Source organism: Photinus pyralis, unplaced genomic scaffold (assembly GCF_008802855.1).
Source record: "Photinus pyralis isolate 1611_PpyrPB1 unplaced genomic scaffold, Ppyr1.3 Ppyr1.4_LG7, whole genome shotgun sequence".
Classification (NCBI taxonomy): domain Eukaryota; kingdom Metazoa; phylum Arthropoda; class Insecta; order Coleoptera; family Lampyridae; genus Photinus; species Photinus pyralis.
In genome coordinates, this window is record NW_022170738.1 from 15,116,392 (window position 1) to 15,129,114 (window position 12,723).

General features: G+C 37.4%; 1 protein-coding gene across 2 annotated transcripts in view; it reads right to left on the reverse strand.

Moving 5' to 3' along the window:
• LOC116175789 (transmembrane protein 132E) overlaps positions 1–12,723 on the reverse strand; it is a 168,758-nt gene that overhangs the window by 139,670 nt on the left and 16,365 nt on the right. The gene's annotated exons all lie outside the window — the stretch shown is intronic.

Here is a 12,723-nt window from a genome sequence, read left to right on the forward strand (position 1 = left end):
CACCGGACACGCAGCCAGCCAGCCAAAGTGAGATTAAAAGCTACTTTTTACAAATAAATTTGCAAAAATGCGCTAAAAAGTGTATGTCATTGTTGCGCTAAATTTTACTGGTAGTTTTCGCCAGACAAAGAAGTTTGGGGGTCTTGCACCTGAACCCGTGCGGGTCCGCAGTTAAGAAGACACTTTTATTAAAGTGTTTACCGAAATAAAGGAAGAATGAAGGAAGTCGTGTGAAAAATGCAATTATTTGAGCGTAATGAATTTTAAAACGGGTACGAAATGTGAATGTACTTCAAACAAACAAGTAGCTCGGTCAATATCGACATCAAACATTGCAAACGCGCATGTAACTACGATTTTTTATATGTTGTTAGGTCCCTTGAGAGTAGTTAACACCCAAGTTTGCAACCCTGAAAACCTTGTGCTACCCCCACGGTGCTCGAAAAACTGCGAAATTTTGGCACATATTTCAGTTGTTTAGAAAAATGTACCTTAACGAAGAGTTTTTTCAAGTACGTGTTCTAGTACTTTAATAAAGATAACTAAATTTGCTACAATTTCAGCGAAACCTGAGCACGCTATGTCTTTTGGTAGCGAAAATACAGCAAGTCAAAGATGGGCAATTTTCCCCCAGTGCTAGGAAAACTGTGAAATTGCAGAATTTTCGATGTAACAGCTGGATAGATCTCACCAACATTTTCCTTGACCCAAACTCCAACAAAGAAGACGTAGGAAATGCTGGCGAGAAGATCTTGATCAACCTCTACGGAGGAGATGCGGGGACACTGAATACTTTGCGATACTCAGCATTTGTCAAATCGGCAGTAACGGTCAAAGTGAACCTTGCTCGCCTCCCCCCAACTACAGATGCTGCAATATATCATTCTTGGAGAACTTACCACCAAGTACAAAAATGGTTAGGGGTTGAAAAGAACCCGTGTGACTGGGGATGGGAGACCAGCGAACAAGGTCTAATGCCTGTCACAATGTGCGCAGAGCCCGCTCCTCAGACCCTGCTTAAAATGTTGGCTTGCAAATGCAAGAAAGGTTGCTTAGGTTCGTGCACTTGCAGAAAGGCCGGGCTCAAGTGCTATGTCTTATGTTCCGTTTGCCACGGTCGAAATTGCAATAACGCCATCCCTATAGTTATGGATGAGGAGGACGAGGATGAGGACAATCCAACACCATATGCCGACCCGCCTCCACCTCCAGAAAACACTATCTCTCCACCCCCACTCCCCCCCACTGATCTTGAGTGGTTGAACCTGGTCCTTCCAAAAGGGCGAGAGTCTAAAGCTCTTAATTTGTGTAAATTTAAAGTTTTAATTTATTACTGTTTTTTGTATTTACTTGCATCTTAAATGCCAAATTTGTACTTTTTGTTCTTCATGAATAATACATATATTATTGAGCACAATGTTTTTATTATTTAGCGAAAACCTAATCATCCTTTAATATTATAAACGTGAAAGTTTATAAGTATGAAATGGACGCATGGATGTTTGTTAATCTTTCAAACTACTGAACAGATGAGTTTTCCTAGCACTGCGGGAAAATTGCCCATCTTTGACTTGCTGTATTTTCGCAACCAAAAGACATAGCGTACTCAGGTTTCGCTGAAATTGTAGCAAATTTAGTTATCTTTATTAGAGTACTAGAACACGTACTTGAAAAAACTCTTCGTTAAGGTACATTTTTCTAAACAACTGAACTATGTGCCAAAATTTCGCAGTTTTTCGAGCACCGTGGGGGTAGCACAAGGTTTTCAGGGTTGCAAACTTGGGTGTTAACTACTCTGAAGGGACCTAACAACATATAAAAAAATCGTAGTTACATGCGCGTTTGCAATGTTTTCTTTATTTTATGTAGATTTTGACCGGTCTAAAGTGTTTGTACTGAATTTTAAAATGAAGACTACTATTAAAAATGCACCTCTCTCAATGGATAAACAACAACGCAATGTGACAGCCTAAATGAATTTTTTCAGGTCCTTTATGCCTGGCTTAATCGAAAACAAAAGATTTAATGAAGGCTTAATTAAAAAAAGTTTAATATTTGCCCTGGTATGTATGTACCTAAAGCTGCCGGCGGTAATTTTCGATTTTAAATCAATTTTGGCAAGAAACTTTTTTAATTTTGTATACACCTGCGGATAGCGGCACTATTATTTAGTTAATAAAAAAAGATTCTTTCCCACCATCATCCGATGAGAAAATCGAATGTGTAATTTTCCGCACCGATTAATTTGTATTCATTCATAGATAAATTAATTGAATCGTGTAGTACTTATTGAATACGATACATGCTTGTAAACATAAACAGAGAGATGCGCTTCGCAATTAATAGTAGACTTTGTCGGCGTATAATCAATGGTTTCACGTTTCGGTATTCAAAGCGTGGATAAATTCAATTGGACTATTAAAAATGACGGCTAATTTGTTTGACATGCCACGAGGAGAAATTGCAGAATATAATGTTCTTGAAAGTGAAGAAACTTTGGTAATTTTGTGCGAAGCTTAAACTTGTTTAATATATTGCGGGAGTTTTAATTAATTAATCGATCAACATTTCTAATTGTCAGAAAATAAACCGTGCTAGGTACGTTGGTTTCCTATGCGGAGTGGCAAATCAGAAAGCTCGCGCCATAATCAAAATACCTTTTCACACGTAAACTTTACTTTTCATTGGGACATATTCTTGAATATATTTATCCCTCCTGATTCTTCATCCCTCACGTCGGGGATGACTCTTAAATCCGTGTCCGTATCCTTTTAAATCAGTGCAAATTTGTACTTTCATTTAGTTTCCCCCGTCATTTAAGAAGCGAAAAGCTCCTTAGTTAGTCCTCGTTTTGTGCTTATTTGTGCGCCAACTCCCACGTTTTGTACATTAATATTAACGTAGATATGAAATTTTTAAATTGAAGTTACACCAATCTAGGTTAGTTTTACATGGTGAATCGCGTTCGTTTTGTATTGGTTTTTGCGCCCACTCTACGTGCATTAAGCTTTCTACCAAATGCAAAAACCTATATACACACATGGTGCTCATTTTGTGCGGCACGTTTTGTTTTGTTCGCGATGGTACGTACCAAAAGTTTGGCGTCGCGGATCCTGCACACTCTAATGCCGACCGTCCTAAGACTTTGAAAGGAGAAGGTGGCTTAAATATACCATTAAAAGGAAACAGTTCATACCATCCGCCCAAAATATTGGAACCCTCATCAACTTCTTTGTAAACTCGAGTCCAATATTCGGGTGAGAAGAATTCCGAAAGGAGCTCGGGTACAAACAGTCGAGAGTCTCGCTTGCCTAATCAACAAATGTACTGATATGACCGCTGACTCTGCCTCCTCAGTCCTCCCTCAAATCATGAATGGACCTTTTTAACTTCTCATACGTTGTTCTTAAAATTCCAGAATCCATGTCAAAAAAGAAGAATCTCGCAAGTAAAATTAAGCAAAATGATGCCACTAAACGTCCCTAAAATTCGAAACCGTCCTGCTAAACCTACTTCTATAACACGTCGATTTGAGTTTAAGATGTCTATAACCGATTTGAAAATTCATGGACGCCCACCATCCTCGACGTAGGTAAAAAGATTTTTGAGGTGAAGCTAAACACTCTGAATAGATGATTTGAATAGTCATCATATTGCCTATTTCCTCTTTCGGAACTGTTTCGCAATTCCCAAATTGACATATATTCTCCGCAACTGTCCATATTGGCTCTACTTGACCTCATCAATCAAATTTTGCACTTTTTTGTAATCCCCCCTTTGGTATCACGCACAGCAAACAACTATACTGAATTTTGAACAATAGCTATCTATGGTAACGAACGTGTCAAAACCTATTTATGGTATACGGACAAATAAAGATTGATTGATTGAATATACTGGCGCGCTTAATAAGCTTGTCCTTCACCGTGTCTATCACTGTCCTTTACACGACGGAAACGCGATTATACAACAATTACGTTAACTGTTTACTTCATCCTAATCTCGCGATAATTCGTATTTTTCTGCGTGGATGACACGTTGCGTTGTTAAATTTTACGTTCCAATGAAAAGTAAAATACCCGCAATCTACACTGGGTTCTTTCTTATGCCCGAACACGAGATATTTTTTTCTTATTACGTACGGTTTTCTAACCTAAAACCCGAACTAATCTCGCGTTTAGTGCTCAAAGTAAAACTAATAATTTAGACCACGCATTAACTTTATCGTTGTCCAAGACCGAATGTATCCTTTCTCATCAACTAGCACCCACAAAATAGCTTATTATCAATGAAATACGGCCTTCTTTACATGTTGAGTCGTTTTCTTCATTCTTGCACTACCATTTAAAGAAAAGATAAGGTAATAAAGTAAATCCCACGTACTTCTCAATATGCCAATTCTGCATTTCTCACACTAGCGAATGACTTCACGCTTATTCAGTGGTTTGGAGTAAATAACGCCACTTAAGATAACTTTGGCTCTAGTTACTCGGACATCTCGTCTCCAGAATCCGGAACCCATTATTAAAACAATGCTCTGTAGAAATTAAAATAAGCAGAAAGTAAATCGTGACTTCCACCAAATACGTAGGTACAGATTTATTCTGAAAATTCCACTAGCAACATAATTTGTTAGAAAATAGGCCCTCTAAATTTCGACGCCCTGTAAAGTTTCTATATGTATAAGATGCCACCCTTCTACCAAGTGCCAACGGCTTTTTGTTGGACCGATGAGCGGTTAGGAGGGTTCAAGGCACTCTCTTGTCCTTGGGGGAAGAAAAAATGGGTTGCTGTCGAGTCAGCTTTGAAATTTTTGTTGAACTTTCAACGGCGACTTGACCGCCACTCATTTTTGATCTCCCTTTACATGGTTTTAACAGTGTGATGCAGGGCAGAACATATCCCGGGGTAGATGCTGATTGCTGACACAGACCATTACCTACGGGTAGTTGAGAACCAAGCTTAAATATTTAGAAACCAAAAGTAGCATTAAGAAGTGAGTTCAGTTCAGACATCAAGGAAGAATGATGCAACATCAAGGAAGTAACAACAAATGCTTTAAAAAAACTGGAAAAAAACGAAGGAGAGAGGGTAAGAAAGAATGGATGTTTGAAGAAACTCTGGACAAGATTGATGAAAGAAGGAAATGGAAAGACATTAATAATAGGAAGGAAGGAATAAGTATAACCAAATTAATAATCAAATAAGAAGGGAAACAACAGTGGATGGAAAGCAAGTGGTTGGAGAAACAGGAAATGGAGCGTATGGAGGAAATTTACAAAACAGCACAGCACAGAGCAGAAAACCAAAACCAAATATTAAAAAAAGCTATATGATTCGAGTAAGATGCGGCAAGATGGTTAAGGGATGGAGAGTGAGTCGGAGTGTAAGGAGGACAATAAAGGACAAGAGATTATGCTGTGTGAAGAAGAAAGAGCAATTAATGATCTAAATGATTTATTTATTTGATGATTTAATGATGCACAGGAGAGCTGTATAAAAACCATAAGGTGATTGTCAGAGTGAATGGGGAAGAAACTGAAGAAGTTCATGAATATAGAAAGAGGAGTGAGACGGGTATCCTATGTCACCGTTGCTTTCCAACATCTATGCAGAAAAATAATAAGGTAAGGTAAACATCGACAAGACAAAAATAACGCCGATGAGTGAATTTGAGATAGGTACAGTTAGAAGGAGTACAGAGCAGATAGAGCAAGTATGATCATTTAAGTATCTCGGCAGTTTTACAAAATGGAACAGAAATTGTCTAGAGGATGTAAAGGGTAGAATACCGATTCAATTGCGTACAAGTTTTGCGAAGGTCTTCATTTGCCACATATGGATCACAAATGAGGAGTATGAATAACAAAGACGAAAGGTACTTAGAAAGCTTTGAAATGTGGCTATGGTGGAAAATGGAACAAGTAAAGTAGACAGAAAGAGTTAAGAATGAGGGTGTTTTGAGGTGAGTGAGGACAGAAGGTTTTTAAGATCAAAGCGAAGACGGAAAGGAGTGTGAATAGGCGAGACTGTTTGATGACAAGGATAATCGAAGGAAAGATCAATGGAAGGAGACCAAAAACTGAACTGTTAACGAATATAATGGGAAAGAAAAGTTACTCCCAAATGAAGCAGGAGATTCGGGGCAGAGAAAAGTGGAGAAGCAGCTGCTAACCTGTCTTAGGACAGCTCCACCTAATATAATGCGCTGACCCTTGAATACCGAAAAAATTTTAACTTTACCTATTTCTATAAACTTGGAATAAATATATCCAAATTTAGAGCTACCGTTACACAAGTCAAGTTTAAATGGATCGTTCTGTACAAATCGCGATCAAAGTTCACATTTAAATTACGCATGTTTTATACTGCTGAACGTAATTGGAGAGCGAGTTGGGGAGTGTTGTACTTTCCCATCTCTGAACTACTTTTAATTATTTTATTGTGTAAATATTCCATTCCAATCTTTCTGGATGAATATTTCTGGGTGAATTTATGAGCTTTTTATTTGAAGGCCTCTTAATTCTAATTTATATGCGATACCTACACAATTTACAGTACTTTGAATTTTAATGGATGCCATCGTTTAAGCAGACTGACCTCTTAAGAGAAGCGTTAGGTTGAATGCGATTTCCTAGGGGGTAAGGGGCCAAACCTTTTAATTGCAAACAGAAAGAGCATAAAGCATCGAATATTGCAGTAACCACTTGCATTGTACTGGGAATTCCAAAATTCTGACTTTCGACGAAAGGTTTTGTAGACTCATAAAACTACGCTTTCAAGCAGAGATTGATGAAAACCACCCCGAGAAACATATTCGCAGTAGATTTCAGTCGAACCCATGTCAATGAACGAATCCAGTACATTGTATTTGTAGGTTTATTGTATTCCAATTCCAAGTGTTTGTACAACAGAGGAACGCCGCGGGAAATGAAATAATTGCTAAATACAGTAACATTTCCTCGGAATTCTCCCCTAATACTCATGTACGTAAAGAAGTTTGATAATGATAAAAGAATTCCGCGTGTCACACACCTATGAATTAGTGTTATCGACACTGACACACAACCTACAAGACAACATTGTTTAAGAGGATCCGTGCACCTACACGAAAATACTTAGCTTACATTTCAATTAAGCACAGAGTAGACTAAGAAAAAAAAACAGATTTATGGAGAAGGCAAGAGAAGCCATCTCGCATGTTTACCTTATTCATCCCGAATTCCTAAGACCGTCTTTCCTCCATAACTTGCATTAGCATTACGTAACAATGCGACTTTATAAGAGATAAATTTAGAAAGAATAGTATAATAACCCTAAATCTGCTTCAGGTTGTTTACGTTTCTAAAGTTTGAAAGTTTGTGTGACCCAAATTTGTGGGCGCTTTTAGGTACTTATTTTGTTCTATTTTCAGTTGAATTTTCGAAGAATATTTATCACGAGATTAGTGAAGGAGCGTATACGTAATTTACGAGTTTTAGGGTGGATCTTTCGGTACGCAACGGTGCCGTATTTAAATAGACACATTCTCATTAAGCAAGAATTTTTATCCCTTTAGTGTAGTAAATTTTGGTTCTAACGAAATTACATATTTACCCAGTGCTCTGACGATTTGTTCCTGAACGAATTAAAATCGGTGACTATTTTTCGCTTTATTGCTAAAGCTAATAGATGGGAATTTTGGAAAAACATTGATGCTAGTGTATTCGGCGAATAGATCTCATCTTTGCACAGTTTTTGCGCTTTTTATGTGTTGGTCCCTCCAATTTCGTCACCCAACCCCTATACGGTTCTGAAAATAGTATACGAACATGTTTTTCCTTAGCTACCTTAAGTTAGACTTGTCTCAAAGTTGGAAACTTTTTAAAAACAACAATAAAAGTAACTTAGGGGATATTTAAATCAATATTATGGGCGTGGCAGCCTAGAACTTAAAAACGAGTTCCATATTCCCAAACGTTGACAATGATTACGATTCGTTTATTTACCACTCGTTTCATGCTTCAAATTATAAGAACACATCCCTGCGAAGTACCAGGCCAACCTCCACCTGAAGTGTCACCATCAACAGCATTGTCCTGAAGTTCACAAAAACACAGGGATCATTTGCAATTTGAGTAAGGTCACATTTACTCAAAAATTTGGTGAACGTCTTATTCCAGCATCTAGGAGCTTTTTGCTGAATTGACCCACCGTGTCAGTTCCATGATCGGAACCTTCTGGTTGATTCATGAAGAGTTCAACATTCAACTCTTCATAAAGGAAATCACTTCTGACGTCAAATTGAATCATTTTGAGTCCTTTCCGTTTACACACACTCAACAGAAAATCCAGATAACCTCGATGAGCTTTCTTTCTAAGCTTCCTCCTTCCTATTCTCTCGCTCAGCATCGCCATTTTGTTGTGGCGTATATAGCATAGAAGTTCGGTGGCGGAAACCATACTCTTCTGTGATCTTTTCAAGGTCCTTGCGTTTTTTCACAACGTGTCCAACAGTCTTCAGTACCGCAAGAAACTGTTTTAACTTGCCCTTGACTTCTGACTTTTCTTTTAGTATGAAAACTGATCGATAATTCACTCGTCCTTGAAAACGACAAAGAAGCGACTACACTTTTGGGGTTTTTGTGCCAGAGGGCCACACGCATCAGCGTTGATCCTGTCACCCGGGCAAGTTATGAACGTCTTCCGTTTTCCGAAGCTCAAACGGAGCATTTTTCCATTACTGCATGCTTGACACAGGTCTGATCTCAAGTTGCCATTGACGACGATCCGGTTTTTCTTCAGGAAGGTCAGTACATGACGTTTGTTCTGATGAGCTAATCCGTCATGTAAACTTGTAAGTCATTCAGCAACAACGTTACTTTCAGGCGACGTCGGTGTAATCACTCTCATGTTCATCATGAACAGCCCATTTGATCGTTTGGATCGAGCAAATAAAACCTTGTCCTTGTAAATATAGCAATTTTCACTATTCAGAGCCGAATAGTACCGTATATCCTGAGTAGAAGTCATCGAGAACAAATGTTTACCCGCTTCCGGATCAAAACCACACAGCCTCAAAATTACGCTTTTTAGCCTTACCATTGACAATCATTTGAATGTCCTTACCAAGCGCCTTCGTTGATTGGCTATTTCCGACTTTTCTGGGAAAAACACCTCAAAAGTAGAAAACCAATTATGGTGCATAGTCATGTGCTGCGTTGCATCAGAATCTGCAATCCAAACATTGGAGGAATCCACAGATTTGACGATATCCGATTGGCCAACAAACGCAGAGCCTTACAGACTCTTCTCAGACTTGGATTGGAATGCTTACATTTCGGCTTATAATAGCCTAACTCGCCACATTTGTAACACTTTGCGACAAACTTCTTTGACTTGTCGCCAATCCAAATTTTGACTTGAAATAGAAATGTCCAACGATTAACCTCACACACGAAAAATTTACAGTGAACAATTAATTCGTTCTTCTTTACTTTCTGGAATTAGAATTGACACATCATTTTCAGAGATTGCTTAGAACGCAAATTTTAATTATTCTACACGCATTATAAGAACATAAACACCTACAAAAAAATAAAATAAATATTTCTACAAAACAAATAAATATCCTGAAGGCCAAGAGCGTCTTAGTAAAACATTTTTTTTGGTGCAAATGGACGAATGCAGAGAAAAATAAACCTTAGGGGTATTCACTACTTGTAATAATGCAAGTTTTGATCTGTTAGCGCCTGTACAGATGCGACTAAGAACAACACACCTTCCAACAATTTTAACGTAAAGCGACAACAGTGTACACAAATCTGTCTCCTTTCTTGTCTTACTTTTCCCGTACTAATTCCAACGCGATAGATAATGGCAGCTCGGGGGCAAAACTTTTACATTAGCTCAAAGTTTTCTTCTATGACTTGTAAAATAGCACGCTTGTTCACTGGCTGTACATCAAACGGAAAACTACATGCGTCTCCTTATCTCAAACCTGCGCCTTATTTATCTCATTTAAATTTAGTTTCACTTTGATAAAGTCCTCTTATCGTCATTCGTTAATTGATTTTCGCAAAAAAACGCATACCCTTATTGTATTGTTATTTCAACCTAAAAGGCATACCCCTGGTTTACAAAAAATGAACTGGTTTTACAATATGCGATATGCTTGCCTTTACTAGAAACACCTGTAGTTAAAAATTTCAAAAAAATATCTCCATGAATTAGAAAGATGACTTTGAGCAGTTTGCGCATGCGCACATCTGATTAAATAAAGCATAAAGCATAAAGCCAAAAATAAATAAATTAATTTTTACCATATAATATACGATATGCTTGTCTTTCCTAGAAGCATCTGTGGTAAAAATTTCAAAAAAATATCTCTATAATTAAGAGTTGACATAAAATTTAGTTGATTTTGTTATCCACTAGTAAAAATGATAAATATCTATGAATTCTAGAAAAGTCTGACAGAAAGTGTTTTCCAGAAAGCATTTAGAGACGCTCCTTCCGAAAGGCATGAAAGTTGCTTAGATAAATTGTTAATGGGATTTCTGAATCATCCAAGGTAGAACTTGGCCTTGTCGAACAACTAATACAGGCGTGGGCTCGAATACCGGCAGGTCTGGCACTTGATGGAAGATGTTTTAGGAATATGGTGTCAGTCCCTGGCGCCTTTGAATCTACACACCTAGAGATTCACCCAACTTGGCCATCGAAAAAGGTGTATTATACTAAAGGTTCTCCACAGTATCAACGCTGCTCTCTCGGAAAGGCGATTCATAGTTTTGTAAGTTACTGAAGTATAACGATTTCAAGATTCTCTTTTGGGGTCTATCGGCTTAGTTATTGGCTTTCCGAAAACACATCGAGGATATTGTTGAATTTTAGCGGTGCGTATTTGCATTATCGTTCCCATTTGTTCTTTAATAATCGGTGTAATTAAGTAAGAGATGAGAGATTAGTCTCCGTGGAACCAAAAACTGATGTGTCTGAGAGTTTTTTAATAGTTAACTTTTTTCAATTAGCGTCCCTGCATTAGGGATTATCAACAACAAAGACAGGGAATGTCGTATGCTGAGAGTACCTACTACCGATTTGCAAAATTGCTTTGGATAAAATAAGATGAAACAGAATTTAGCGAAATAGTTTAGTAATTGTACGAATTTGCCTACCTACATTAATTTGTGCCTAATTGAATCAAAACGAGGTTCGCACAACCCACGATAGCAACTGCTCAAATGGCTGAAGGTGGTTTAATAAACATAAGTGGGATGCCATCTGCTTAATTATTTGATAGACATTCTTAAACTTCGATTCAATTCGTTAACTTCTGTAGTCTTCTGTAGATTAATGGATATTAGATTAAAATTTGAGTTGTTAAATTTAATTGTAGCAGTTGGGGCATTTTTTTGTTGTTATTCCGTAATCTTCCAAGTGGAACTGAGCTTTGTAATTACATTCTTCGCCCACCTCTTAAGGTGGCGGTAACCAGATTATTACAGAATCTATTTTGGTAAGACTGTAAATTGAATTGCCCTTGTCGAATTAGTTTAGCATAGAAAAGCAGAAGAGATTCCTCGGCATATCTTATTAAAGATGGCCTAATCTAATTAGTACAGTATTTCCGAAAGTAATAAAAATGCTTTTAAATGTTCGATAATCCCTCAACTATAATCTTTATTACAAAACATAAATTCACCTATAAACCATCGGCTTTTTATATCGATCGATCGTCGACGCTTTTAGGAGTTTACTAAAGTCGTGAGGCTTAAAACTAAATTGTCCCCGAAATTTGCAGGGGTTCATGTAAGGCAGGAAACTTTCCGCGGTAATACGTTTGCAAACATCCATCAAAAACATAAATATTGACAGTCGCAAATTGGATTGCTATGGCGAGAAACTTAATGGACCACTAATAGGGATTGTTGAAAACTGTTTGCTTTATGCTTGTAAAAGTCTTATCAGTGTTGCCTGTTTGAATTTATCGAGTGGATGGATTAAAAATGTTGCACGTCATTACGTTGCTAGCTTTCCCAACCTGCTATTTGCAATCTACTTGAGAAGTTTCGAGATACATTCAACTAAAATCAAGTTAAGCAGGTCAGGTGTGCATTTGAAGTATCCAGTTTCCAATGGAAGTGGACTGTGAACAACTATGCAATTTGCGGTCAACTTGCCGTAATTTTGCTGTCCAATAGGAATGTGGCGTAAGCATCCACCAATTTGATTTGCTTTGAAATATTCAGCAGAGAATCCAGAATAGTATTTTGTAAAATCCTTCAAGGGAATACATAATGATCGCCCTGTATAACTATTAAGAAATGTCTCAATTTTTGATAATGATGTGATAACTACACAGACACTCATTGATTTGTGATTCCTTCATTTTTATCATTTTTAAATGAGTTGGAATAGAGCCATATACATAACAATTTAATATTTGAATTTGATTAATAGTTTGGATCGAAATCAAAAATGTGATTTATATTAAATAATTTTCCGGCAGTGAACAAATTGATAATATCTTTTACTAATGTTGAAGTCCAAACCATAAATTGGCGTAGCTGAATTATAAACTACCATTGACTCCAAAGTACTCACTTTGGGAAGGACTAAACACAAACACAAAACAAACACAAAAAAAATCAACTACGTATAAAATATCGTTGGAGTTGAGTGTTTTAACTAAATTGTGGCAGGTTATGTATATAGTTAAGCTGATCCTAAATGTTCAGC